The 14,747-nt window shown below is 34.4% G+C and overlaps 2 long non-coding RNA genes across 6 annotated transcripts in view; both read right to left on the bottom strand.

Annotated features, from left to right (window-relative positions):
* The window catches only part of LOC141378436 (uncharacterized), a 373,512-nt gene that overhangs the window by 91,441 nt on the left and 267,324 nt on the right, over positions 1 to 14,747 (bottom strand). The window lies entirely within an intron of this gene.
* On the bottom strand, positions 8,405 to 12,775 carry LOC137488016 (uncharacterized). 2 transcript variants are annotated; one of them, XR_012393061.1, is made up of 6 exons: positions 12,461 to 12,775; positions 12,007 to 12,060; positions 11,779 to 11,900; positions 10,350 to 10,464; positions 9,592 to 9,696; positions 8,405 to 8,647 (listed from the first exon to the last, which is right to left on the bottom strand). It is a non-coding gene; the product is annotated as an uncharacterized lncRNA (long non-coding RNA). The 2 variants fall into 2 exon arrangements; XR_011006881.2 differs by lacking the exons at positions 11,779 to 11,900; positions 12,007 to 12,060; positions 12,461 to 12,775 and having other exon boundaries at positions 10,350 to 10,929.

Genomic DNA, 14,747 nt, shown 5'->3' with positions numbered 1-14,747 from the left:
TGTTGCTCTTACAGGTTGCTGGAGAACATTCACATTCAGCTGGCATACTACTCCCAAAAGTCATTCCACCAATTAACTCCTGCCCTAGCTGACACTAATCTGGATACACACACAGCTAAACCTCATTATTATGTGTTCAATTCATCTTTATTTGTATAGCGCTTTTACAATGTAGATTGTGTCAAAGCAGCTTCACATGAAAGATCATAGCACATAGAAACAGTGTAGTTTAGTATTTAGTGTTCAGCTCAGTTCAGTGTGGTTTATTAGTCACTTTTGAGGGCCTAAACACTGAGCAGCAAATCCATAATTTATTACATGAACTATATACACACAACACACACTCACTTTTGGGCTGAGTCTTGTATACTGTAAGTGAGCATTACTAGGTGTTATTCTTGCCTTGTCTTGCCATGTTTTTAACCCTTGCTTTGTTTATTATTCACGTTGTTTTGCTGCCTGTCCAGACCATTTGCCTGTTTATTTCAAACATTCTCTGGATTAACTGTATGCTCCTTTTTGCAGACGTTTTGACCTTTGCCTGCCTGATGATTCTTAAATAAAGCTGAGTTTGGATCCACACCTCTGTTTCCACCTAAACACATTACAATATGCGTAATCTGTTATTTGTTGTGTGCTGGTAAACTTCACACCAACATTGCCCGATGTACATCAATGTTCATCTGGCTCAGAAAGAATTTGTTTTTTTATATCTTCTGACAGTGAAATACTCAAGATTCAGTTAATAAGCTTCGCTGCACTTACAGCACCAGTGATCAATACGATCAATACACAACGTTTTTCTCCCTGTTGTTATAAAATGAACTGAGTGGAGCAGTGGGTGGAGTTTATTCACACTGCTCAGAGTGAAAGAGTTCAGTCAAACACTGTTTCTGCATCACTGACTCTATGAAGACAACATGTTTCTCTTCACCTGCATTATAATACAGCTTTACATGGGTAAGAGATATTCAGTCAATCCATGTTTATTATTAGAAGAAAAAAAAACAACTAAAATACTGCAAAAATATTTGAGGCTTTGCATTTCTATTATTCTATTTCCGATTTTTTTTTCCCACAGGAATTTCAATTGCAGATGAAATACATCCCCTGTCTACAGACAAACATGTAGCTGAAGGTCAAAATGTGACTCTGTCTTGTAATTACAGCACCAGTACTGGCACTGTTAACTCTCTCCAGTGGTATCGCCAGTATCCAGGAGCAAAACCAGAGTTTTTACTTTCTCTAAATGAATATTCAAACAGCTCTAAACCTGATCTTCGTCTGGTTTCAAACGCTGTAAAAGCACTGAAGCGTGTGGATCTGCTGCTCTCCTCTGCTGCAGTATCAGACTCTGCTGTGTATTACTGTGCTCTGCAGCCCACAGTCACAGGAAACACATAAACACTGAACAAAAACCCAAAACATCAGCATGCTTGAATTTGTTAGATTTAAAGGCTTTAATATGTTTGTAAATTGTTAAACAGTTATAATCTTATTTGGACCTACTATATGTTACCTTTAGTCCAGAACACACACTGGTCAAGCAGCAATGCAAAAACTACATGAACTGATCAAGTAGGAATATTTGCACATTAATAAAAGCCTTTTTGTTCTTTTGAAAAAAAAATGACATTGAAACAACCTACAGAAATGTATTGTAAAGAATTTTCTGTGGAATTTAAAGGTTCTAGAAGGGACATCAATGCCAATAAAGAATCTTTATTTTAAGGGTGTAGCATGTAGCTAACTGCCTAAAGTTACTATTGTTACAACTGTGCCAATCATCCAGTTTCAGCAATAAACCATGTTCCATTACACACACTGAACAATAATAAAGAGAATTCACTTATTCACATCAGAATTCAAATCTATTTAAATGTGGTTGACGTTCTTGAAACGTATTATGTGTGTGTGTGTGTGTGTGTGTGTGTGTGTGTGTGTGTGTGTGTGTGTGTGTGTGTGTGTGTGTGTACGTGGCTATGTTGAATGATTTAATGTTGATCTGTTCCAAATGAATGGCTGAACTATAGAAATGTACCACAGGAGGGCAGCATCTCTCAAAAGAGCAATAAACAGTCTGAAGCAGAGACCAACATGAAGACAGCAGATGAGATGAAACAGTGAGCTACAGTAAAGACAGATCTCAGCAATGACAACACTGGTCATTATTATTCTTTTCTTCACAGCACAGGACTTTGGTAAGAAAGATCATCATTTACAATCTCTTGTTTATCTGTGAGTTACTTTATTTGTGTCCAAAGTAATAGTTGAATATTTATTTGCAGTGTGCAGGGGGCAAGACAAAGTTCAACAGCCTTCAGGAGAAATGACTGAAAATGAAGGAGATCAAGTCAGTTTAATGTGTAATTACACTACTACAGCTTCAGATGGAAACATTTTTCTCTTCTGGTACAAACAGCTGTCAAACAGATCCCCAACATTCATCCTGAATAAAATTCCATTTAGTGAAGGAACTATTGAGCCTGAGTTTAACAAGAGATTTACAGCAAAACTGAATTCAACATTAAGAACAGTTCCTCTGCTGATCCAGGATCTGCGAGTGTCAGACTCTGCTGTGTATTACTGTGCTTTGAAGCCCACAGTGACTCAAACACACTCAACACTCACACAATAACACTGTGAGTCTCTGAGCAGTGTTGATCAAATAGTTTTCTCTGAATCAGCCCTGTAAAAAGGGATACAGAATGTGCTTAAATATCACCTTATGTGAGCCATTTTTTACACAAACCATTCTTGTTTTAAGTGCTTTTCATCATACAATAATTAATAAAGGTCAGTAGAGGAAGACCAGAGTGCTGAGAATCTTATATTTGCAATCTTTGAATCCACAGGCTTTACTATTGCATTAATTTTACTTTTGTTCAATCGGAAGATGCTTTTACCCAAAGTGTCTGTAATTTGTGTCAAACTATAACTTTCTTTAGAATTGGGCCATTTCAGAGTGTCATTTATAAAGTTGGAAAATGCACAAAATGAGGGTGAAAATGTGTGTACACCATTTTCCACGCAAAGGTTGTGATCTAAAAAAAGCAAACTCAACAGTAGAATGAGGGCAGCTGTAAGTAAACATTATTTAACTTAAATACTGACTTATTTGAGCCACTTTAAGTCATCATTTGAGCTACAATAATTCATAAATACATAAAAGTAAATCTATTCAGCTGCATGTTCAATTTTAGGAAGGTTTCACTTCATAAATGACACTCCTGGTCAACGCTGCTGTTTGGAAAATGTCATTTTACCCACTGTTATGATTTATGTTTTCTTTCTGTCTTTTTTTTCACCCTCCTCTCCGTTTGCTCAACCCTTAGGTTTCTTATTGGTTTATTATTCTGTCCATCATCATTATGACGCTCTCCGGTTCCACCAATCCCAGGACAAGCCGCAAGGATTTAAAGCCCTGACAGACCAGTGTGTGGTGTGCGCTCTGCCTCGGCGTACCCTTTGTGCTCCACGCAATTTGTTTGTGAAAATGCTTTGTCTATTTAGGGATTTATCTCAGTTACTGTGGTAATTCGAGTTTGCTTGTTGAACTTGAACTTGTTGGCTTTAAGTAACATAATATGATGGTTGTTGTGCGATTCTAAACTAAGCTTTGACGGACTTATGCGGTTTGGTTTGTTTTAGTTTAGATTGATGTTTTGTTAGATTATTTTGAGTGTTTTGCCACCTGTGTATTTTGAGTTATTTAGTGTAATTAGTTTAGTTCGAGTGTCGTATACACTGAAGATCTCGGTTTTTATTTTGTGTTTCTTTTTGACGCCTAGTTTAGACTTTAGATTTAAGGATTGTTTTGTTAATTTCTTTGATTTGGCTTACACTCGTTGTTTTTGTTTAAAGATAATAATTATAAATGTTTATTTCTTTTTTTCCCCCATTTATTATTGTTACATGTTTCAATTATTGAGCAAAAAGCTTAAATAAGAGTAACTGATTCTTGCCTTGTTCTTGATCTGTCGGACACATTACACCTGTCTCACTTAAATGTTACAGCATCCCACTTTAACATCATAAACACGTAACACCCACCAAGCTATTTTGTGTAGTGGTGTAACGGATCACAAATCTCAGGGATCGGATCACATTATGGTTTCTGAGTCATGGATCGGACCATTTTTCAGATCAGCTATAAAGAGGAGGAGATATAATAAAATAAAATAAAATAATTTGCTTTCCATTTATTACAAAAACAGCACTGCAAGAAACATTTAGTTTCACAAAATAAAATGAAAAAATAATCAGCTGAATAAAAATGTATTATAAAATATTCAGTTCTGTGAAAAATTCACTGTTACTACTACTGTTGCTGATAACGCTAAATGTCTAAATCTAGCATTATTATTTGTACAACCCATATTTATTTTTAGTCTCTTTTCAATAAATGATTCCGTTATTCACTCATAAAACTTCATCTTTTTCTGCTAGATGTGTCATTTTTGAAGAATTATTCAGTGGTATATATTTCATGGCTGGTTGTTGCCACTGTAACGGTGGTCACACACACAAAAAAATAATTAAATAAATAACATGTCAGATTAGAATTGAACCCGGGTCAGCAGAATCGTAATGCAGCGCGCTGACCCCTGGACCACATTGGCACTGTTCCACTAGCGCGTCTGGTAATATCTCCCTCTAACGTAGTCAACCTCGGGCACAAAAAATACATACAGTATATAAATATATATATAATATATATGAGCAATTCCATGAAAATGTCAACCTTATCATGAAAAAATTTACTTTTGACCAAAATAGCAAAACCTATTTCAATTTGCTTATTAAGGTATATATTTTATTGTTATGATGTGCTCTTGTTGAATTTAAGGAAATTGTTTTGTTTATCCATGAAATATGAGGATTGTGCCAATGCTAATTTTCATTATCATCCAACCACTTTTCGTGCTTTCAAAAAAGGGGTTAAAGACTCACCTTTTCCATGCTTTATGTTAACAGTAATCATTCTGCAGAAGGATTGGAGTCTGTAGTATAAATAATTATCCTTACTTTTTCATAACATTATTGCCCTTTTGATTTATGAGCTACATATTTAAGACATCACGCAGCTTCGGTCACGTGTCACGTCCGTAACGATTTAATGAAAAAGTTTATATTGTGGAATAAATATTATAACAAATAAAATGAAACTTTGTATACAAAGCCAAAATATGTGCATACTAATTATGACCGCCAACTCATCTCAGGTCTTTGCTCTAAACAACCACAATTTTGCGTTACGGACGTGACCATTTTTGAACTCCTTATTAATATAAGCCAATGACTAGCGCATATTTGTTCATTATGATGCTGCATTACAATTACTGACTTACATTACATAACATCCATATGTTATATCAAGAACTGAACATTTCATTTAACTATAAACCCCTTTAGTAACATTTCAGAAATAAATGTTTAATAAGAAAACAACATTTTACATATTGCCATAATTGGCCATAATGACTTAACCTATTTCCTCCGTCTTACTTGCGGTTCATGTGCGCACGCGCTGCCTATAGTGAAAGATAATGACAATGAACCATAAGGCTTTGAACCTATACATTTTGTAAAGTATAGGCTAAGCATATAACAATTTTGTTATTTACATGTGATACTGCATTAATTTGCATACATGTTTTATAAGCTGTAAAATGAAAGCATCAGTTTGGTGCGAAGTTATAAAATATTTGTCTTTGTTTGATTTGTAGATCAGGCTATTTAAAATGTATATAAGAACTATTAATAACTGTTATTTTCCAAATGGAAAAAAGGGTGGTTTGTTGACTGTAGTCTGCACTAAATTATGAATATGCCTAGTTGAGTTTATGACGCGGCTCCAGGCAGCACAGACGACCAGGACCAGCGCTGGTTCGTCAACTCCTGTGTCAAATTGTGGCCAGTATATCCTTCTTTCATTTTGCTTTTTTGGCAAAAAACATCTGTAAGCACGTGTGTTTGCACGTGTTACTGTCATGCGAGTTAACAAATATGTGTTGCTCATAAAAGCCGATCACAACGAACGCGCTTCTTCATTCCAGAGACGTGAGGCGCTCCGCAATGCATGTTGACAAGAAGAAAAGGAGCACGGCACTCTTTTGAATGTCACTATAGATAACAACTGAATCAGCTGGTCTATTGTGCGCGAGTGTTGCTGTCAATGTTTTCATAATTAATTTTTTTAAATAACATTATGAAATTCAAGATTTGTAAAGTCATACAACTTTGGATGACTTAAAACAGCGACCACAAGTCTCTCCGTCATTAAAAAGTTCGCCGTAGTCATCTTGACACTGCTGTCACCTCCAAGGAAACCCCGCCTCTGCTTTCGTTTGATTGAAGAATGAAAGACGCCACTGAGGTAACATGCTTTTCTTCTGGAGCGCACAAAGCGCACAATGACAAAACGCGAGGCGCGCAAGGCGCATAATCAATAACCTCCATGCATTTGGTCTTTTCCCACTGCTCAAAATGCGCACGCCGCGGGTCAGGCCACAGCGGAGTTTTCATTTCATGCAGAGCATAAATATGTTTTTTATTTCATTGCTTAGATTTTGGATAAAGGGCTTGGAAATGAATTGTGTCGCTTTGATAATTTATCTTTATAAATAGTTATTTAATTACTTTCAAAGCTTGAAAATTGGCTATAGCCTACATTAAAATTGAAACATTTTCAAAGATTTCCAGCACCCGGCAAATGCGCTTGAGTGCTTATTAAAATTATTTTAATAGGAATAAGAATAAAATAAGAATAAAATCTTGATATTGATCTAAGCTTTAACTACATAATATGAGTATTATATTTGTTAGAAAATCGATAGGACCTGCAGCTGTAAATATTTAATTCAATATTTTACACAATCGGTTATGAACTATAGCCTAAAAATATAAACATTATAGTCATCCATCGTACATGCCTACAACCAATGACTATTTTTCTATGCTTGTTTAACATAGCCAACACAAAACCTTTCTTAAGTTTTAAAGTTTTCTCTCTCACCCTGGTGCGTACTTTTTGCAACCTGTCCTGAAGTGACTGCCGACGAGAAAAAAAAAGCAAGCGCGAGTGGAGAAATTAAATTATTTATTCCATCAACTAACACATTAACTAGAATACACTAAAATAAACTTTGTCAAATATAATATTGCCATATCTGTGACAAAACTAGATTTTAAATATTCTCCATGTAGACAAGGTCTTGCGCAACAGTCGGGCAATGATTTAATTCAAGTTTGTCTGGAAACACGAACTTTAGGAGCCTGCTAAACATAGGCCCATTATAGCTGATTATGTTTTTTATCAATTCTATATTATTCAGAGTATAAAAGCACCAAGTTAGCATGCAACATTGTTACCGAATTGAGTTTTGAACATTCGAACGTGCGTTAACCTTTAACAACACACATGCCATAATACGAATTAAATATAACAAGGTGCTATCTATTTAAGTTTGATTAATTGTGCAACCTTACCATTCAGATGTCTCAGAGGTTAAAGTTTATTGGTTTACACACCCAACATATATCCACAAATAGGTCTTTGGTCAAGTTTTGAAAGCATTTATCTGATTTTCATAATGTGTCAACTGTCAATTTCAGAGCAGTCACGTCCGTAACGAAGACAAGTCACGTCCGTAACGATAGTTTTTCCTCATTAATGCAAAAATGAAAAACTAAATAAAATTAATTATATATGTCCCATGCAGAGCCAACCCTTATCCTTTTGACTGTTATATATTTTTTTGGCTTCTGCATTTTCATTCACAGAATTTTCACAAAGTATGTCAACTCACAAAACTCATGTCTTTTTTTTTGTCACGTCCGTAACGCATTCATTTTGCCGTCATTTTAAATATAAAACACCTGCATAGACTGATATTTTTTTGATGCCTGAACTCCATGGTTAAGGGGTAAGAAAAATATAAACATATATTTCAATATACTGTTAACATATACCTTCTCTGAGAATATACACTGTAAACGATTTCTTGTTAAATTAACAGTAAGTTACTGGCAACAATTATCCAGTAGCTGCTGTATTTCATAAAACAGTAACATTACTGTAATACTAATTACTTTAGTATTAGATTTACTGTAAAATGTAATACATCATTTTACTGTTTTCTTTTTATACTGTAACACCAATTACAGTAGTAATACACATACTGCAAAACTGAAAACAGTATTTTACTGTACATTTTTACCATGCAGAACTACGATATTTTAACGTTACTTTCATTATTACTGTATAGTATTTTACAGTTATTAAATGTTATTTTATTGTATTTAACAGTGCTACTTTATAATGAGCAAAAAAAGTTCAAAAATTGCACAAATGTTATTTTAACTGTTCAAGAAATACAAGAAAAATAAAGAATCTGAAACTTTAACTTCACAATAAAAGTTTATTGTGTAAACCCTACTGAAACAGTAGCAATTATTCAATATAACACAGCAACAGAACACTAATGAAAAACTGATCAGTAAAACCAGTCAACAATTAATGCATCAAAAAGTATTACAATTTTAAAAACAGATGAAAATACTGCTACAAGACACGAAATGATGAAGGCCAAATGATGTTGTGGAAAAGGGACAGTGAAAAAGGGCAGGAGCACTTCTGATGATCCTGCAAAAACGACAAGCAAAATCAATCACTGGAGTAAAAACTAATCATGCCTCAAATTATTTCATTCATTCAGAAACCAAACACCGCACTGCTGTTTTATATATATAAAACACTGTTTTTTATCGTTTTTGTTGGCAAAATACAGATTGTTGTCTATTTACAATTACACTAACGTTAATGGGGAAAAGATCAGTCAAGTCAACACTAGTCAAGTGTCCACACAGGTATGTAAAAAATAAAGTCTCATCTTAACTTAATGTCTGACTCTGTATAGCTTGAATATCTGATTCCATGACCACACTAGCGCTTCCACGAATTTAAGAGGGGTAAACACAGTTAATTCTGACCTTAAGAGGCTACATATTAAAAATAAATAAATAAATAAAATAATTAATTTAACGTGACTAATGTTAATCAAGTACTTTTAGGCTTTTAACATGTGAAAATCTACTTCTAACTTACAGACAAGATTACGTTAGAGAACATGAAAGCCATGGGTGATTAAAAAAAAAAAAAAATGCTAATGATGAGTTACTGACATTTGGTTCGCATAAAACAAAGTAATCACTAAGCATTCATTTTTGGCAAAATCTGCCGAGAGGTGCAGCGACACGATCAAATGTGTTAAAGTTGAGCAAAGAAATGAAGAGTAGTCAAGCAGTCTATTACATGAAATGTTTGTGATAATATTTTGCGGTCAATTCGTATTACTGTATTTCAATGCAGTGATGGCATGTCAGTGAGACAAATAAATATTATTACACCTCTCCAGTGACATTTCCTCAAATTAAATCATCATAACGTTACTGTGCACAGCATCAGTAAAACGTTAAGAATAATTTAAATACCAAATTTTAAAACAGTCACTGCTGATTACAAACTAACATTAAAGATAGGCTTACAGAAATCCTGAATGCATGATAATATGAAGATTTATTACTCACTGATGTCGAAGCACTTCGTCAGAGATGTAGACAGGACAGAGTATGTGCCATCAAATGAGCTCTTGTGCAGTCTTTTTGGACATCAAGGTAGTATGTTCACCCACACTGTAAAAAAAAAAAAATCTGTTATTTTACATGTTTTTTTCCCAGAAGCTAGGGTAATAGAGTCATTTGGTTAAGTGGTTTAAAATAATTTTATTTATTAAATACTTGCTTACCCATATATAGATGTAAAAGTAACCAAAATAAATAATTCATTAAAATGTGTGGGATACTAAGCATGTTTGGTCTACAGAGAGAAGTAAACATTTACTTTAAGCATTGATCCTAATGAATCTATTTCTGAACTACATCCAACCTCACCTCTGAAACAGCATTTTTGAGCATTTAGATCAGGGGTGCTCAACCCTGTTCCTGGAGATCTACCTTTCCGCAGAGCTTACCTGCAACCTTGGTCAAGAACACCTGTCTTTATTTACCAAGTGCTCCTTCAGATACTATTTAGTTTGTTTAGTTGCGTTTGATCAGGGTTGGAGCTAAACTCTGCAGAAAGGTCTATCTCCAGGAACAGGGTTGAGCACCAATGTTTAAGACAATAAAAAATAGGACATTAAGATGATATTTTATATTCAATCATTTGTGAAATTTAAATGACTTATATTCAGTATATACATAACATAAAATTAGAATAAGAATAAAAAAATAATACTCTATGCCAAATAAAATACTTCAGATCTAAATAAAGCAGGTGTTTTTACCTAAAGGTTCCTTTCCTCCAGTTAGTTTAGTTGCAGATCCCTCCACATCTGTGCTTTATTTGGTTCTTGACTTAAGAGTAACTGGTGTCACATTCCAGGTCCATCACAATCTGAGCTAGAAAGACAATATGGCAAAAGACAAGACACATATAAATAAGTCTCAGTGTTACAGTCATATGTATATGCCTGTTTGTTTTGCTTGTGTGTGTGCGCTCTTTTTCTCTCCCTCTCTTGCTCGCTCGCTTGCTCCCTCCTCCTCTCTCTGTCAGTTCTCAGGTTCGCCCATTCCAGTATCCCATTCGTCTGTGAAGACGTCAATCTCAATTACACCTTGTGACGTCATCACCTTCACAACCAATCAGCACAGGAGCTCAAAGTTTAAAAGGGATGCGAGCGGGGAAGCTCGTTCTGCTTTTGCTCTGCCTTGCTTGCGGTCTTTGCTTGCCTTTGTGTGTGTTTTTGGCTTGTTGTTATGTGCTGTGATGTTGACGTGAACTTAGTTTTGATTTTGGTCTTGTTCTTGTGTTGATTGCTGTTACCGTCTTGGATGTGTATATGTGACAATCCCCTGACGTCTGTCTTCAGCCTTACCCTTGGATTCGAGGAGTTTAGATGTCACGTGACATACATATTGCATCACGCAGATAACTCCACTGTCTAAACACTCTAGTTTAGAAGTGAGCGCCACCCGCTGTAAGTTTTCTCCGTATATTTGGTTAGAAGAGTAGATTAGGTATAGCGTGATAACGCTGAAGTTTTGTTTGTTTATTTTGTATTAGACAGTTTAGAGGGTAATTATTAGTTAGAATTGGGGTTTTTGTTATATTTCTTTCATTTGTTTGGCGCCACTTAACTCTCGTTTCCCCCACCATCTTTAATCTATATTGATTTATTTATTGTATGTTGTGAGATCTTGTAAATAATACTTTATTGCTTTTTGACTTCCTTTCACTATTGTAAATAAATTCACTTATTTTTGCAGTTTTGGTTGTCGTGTTGATATTTTGCCACCAACTGACCACAAAATATTATCACCTTAAATGTTACCTTTTAAACCCTAGATACCAAAACTTAGAAGTCGTAACACTCAGAATAAAATATTTAAAAGGATAGTTTACTATTCTGCCACCATTACTCCATGTGTTTTAAATCCATTTAAATTTCTGTTGAACACTAAAGCAGATATTTTGAAGAATGTTAGAAACCAGAAACTATTGACATCCATATTTGAACCAAATTTCTTTAAAAAAATATATGAGTTTGTGTTCAATGGAACAAAAAAGAAAAAAAAATCTAACTATTTTGAAACAAGTGGAGGATGCCAAAGATGCTATTATTTTCATTTTTGGGTGAACTGTCCCTTCAATTCAAGTGTCACGCATTACTCATAAAAACTGATGTATCGCTTGAGGAAAACTAAATCAAGTACCTCCTGTGAGCAAGCAGAATCATTATGCCATTGTATTCAGCCAACTGACCCAGCCGAGGCTCGAACCAGCAACCTTCTTGCTGTGAGGTGACAGCACTACCTACTGTGCCACTGCGTCGCTACTGGAAGAAGAAGAAAGAGAGGTTGTACATGAAACTCCTCACAACAAATCTGTGAACAACTTGACATTTCAAAATCTAATAAAAATAAGGAAGACATCAACATTACCTTGAATAATCAAGTGAGGAGTGATTGGTAGCATCAGTTTTTCAGCATCAATTGCTAAAGGTGCAAAAAAGATAAATATAATAAGAGTAAAATAAGACTTAACATTTAATAATCTAAATCTATGGTACAACCATACAAATCTGTATGGGGTTCAAATAAATTTGTATACAAATCATTCCCTACACCTGAACACCAAAAATAAAATGTACAATTAATGACACAATAACGTTATACAATAAGCTCATTAACCAGTGAGAAATAGACAATTAATATGAATTATGTTAATATTAATGTTAGCTTAAAAGACATCAACTGAATTTTATTATCAGCTCAATTTAATAAAACAGTTAGACTTGTTTCATTGTGAGTTTAGTTTGAATAACTAACTTACAGTTTACAAATTTAACCATAATGATAACTTGGTCATAATGACCACATGAAGACCAGAGCTCACCTTAACGTTAAACGTTTAACTTTTCATGGTGACTTTGCCTTCATCTCAGTGTTGTGCTGAAATAGAGAATTCATTAATGCAGTTAACCCCAAGTAAAAGTTACGTTTTTTTCAGGTAACTTAACGTTACTATGGTCAAAAACTCACTCAAGATAAACTCACTGTAATTACCTTATCTAATAACTCGCAAACACTACAAACACGGTCTGGCGTCGAATAACGTGACATAAGTACCTAACTTACAGTACAACTAAAGTAACTTGGTTAATTATTTTAAATTACACACACACTACACGTAAATATACACAAAACAATCCTTTAACTAACAGAATTTGACTTTTAAACACTTACCGAGGATGAATTCACTGGAAGAAAAGGTGACAGGTGGATTTCAAATTAGAAGAGCCGTTGCTTGCCTGGTGAAGGTCGAATCGAGTCGGCTCGGCTTTATGAATCGGCTCCTTAGAACAGTAAAGAGTCGAATCCGCCTAAAACCGATTCCTTTTTGTATATTATTGTAAGACACAACAATGAATAATTACTATTTAGTTAAACTGCTCGGCCACACACATTTATACACATATTGCTGAATGTGCTTGTGAACACGTGTGATAAAATAATTCCCGAGCAAACGGTTCAATCCGATTCGGTGTCGTTTGTGTGCTGAACCGAACCAGTGCAAACGTGACATTGATAAAATAGTAATATTGTTTTTTTCTTCTCACTTTACCAGCGAAAATATTACATATATCTGACTTTAACAATAAGGTTCGCTTGAAGTGTTTTGAGAATTAATATTTTTTTTCTCCCAGAGTTCATTTCACACCAACAAGCAAATATAATGTCGTATGAGAAAAGCCAGATCATAAATAAATCATAAATATTGCGTTTAATATGTCACGAAATGAAGTTTTAACAGTTTTTCATGCGAGAATGTAGCTCTTCCAAACTCAAATCTGTGGTTTGTTTTTAGATATCATGTTTAATTTTAAGTGTGCTTTGCCGATAGGGGAGATTCTGACCTCCAGGGGATGACGGCGCTCCATCACTCATGTATCCGGCAAACCTCATGCTTTAATCGGCCTAGACATTATTGAGACATGCCCTGTCTTCGATGACTAGATAATAAATGTGTTATGAAATAAAGTTTTAACCGTTTTTCATGCGAGAATGTAGTTGTTTTAAACTCAATTCTGTGGTTTATTTTTTAAGGTAGTGTGTATTTTAAAATGTTGTTTTGAAAATGCGGAGATATGTGACCTCTACGGTGGCCCATGGGTGCCCAATAATCTTGAATCCGTCTAAAGCAGGTTGGTCACTCTGACATTTAAGCTGACTTTAAAATCATTTTGTGTGTTTAACAGTCTTTGGTTACGTGAATCAATTTATTTTTGTTCCAATTTACGTTTTGGTTTAGCACAAAGTTATGTTTATTAAATATTATTTAATATTTCCATGTTGCCTTATAAAGTGCACCCAAAAATGGAAAACCAGGGGACAGTTTAATGCACTGAACAGTCTGAAGAAACTGGTTAGGTTATTTACTTCACAAAATAATTTGTCTAAAAATAAATAAACATAATAATCATAATATATATAGTGTGTGTGGAGTTGTTCTTGGTCATTTGCAGTACTGTATTTAGATACACAGTAACAGATTTTTCCCCAAAATTCATTATAAAATCTACAGTAACATACTGTTAACCATGTTCACAGTATAGAAAAGTCGAAAATACATTATTATACTGTGAAAACAACAATATATACAGTAACACACTGTGCACAGCTTATACAGTAAAAAACTGTTGAGAAATGCAGTATAATACTGTGAAAACAACAGAAATCGTTTACAGTGTACCTTTCATTTTTTTTACTGCAAATGTCACGTCCATAACGCTGGAATCAGCCATATATATTAACAAGTGTTACACAGGACTTCGGGTGCCAGACAAGTTTTAGACCTTGACAAAAATAAATCTCAACTGTATAATTAATTACCCAGAACAGCGAAAACAAAACTTATACAAGACCATCCGTTACATACAGTAACATAGAACCATATGAAAGAAGAACAAGAAAATCGGATTCGACTTAGAGAGATTTAATAAACTAATTTAAATGGCAAGTTCAACTACAAGCAACAACAAAAAATAAATATATAAAGTCAATATCCTATAATCATTTTAAGTAACCCAAAACAAGATTCCCCTCAAACAACAACAACAAATACACCAAGAAATAAATAAACAAAACTTTTCAATTTTCTCTAATTATATCTAATTAAATGA

Source organism: Danio rerio, chromosome 2, assembly GCF_049306965.1.
Source record: "Danio rerio strain Tuebingen ecotype United States chromosome 2, GRCz12tu, whole genome shotgun sequence".
Classification (NCBI taxonomy): domain Eukaryota; kingdom Metazoa; phylum Chordata; class Actinopteri; order Cypriniformes; family Danionidae; genus Danio; species Danio rerio.
This window is presented reverse-complemented; position numbering and strand designations above follow the sequence as displayed.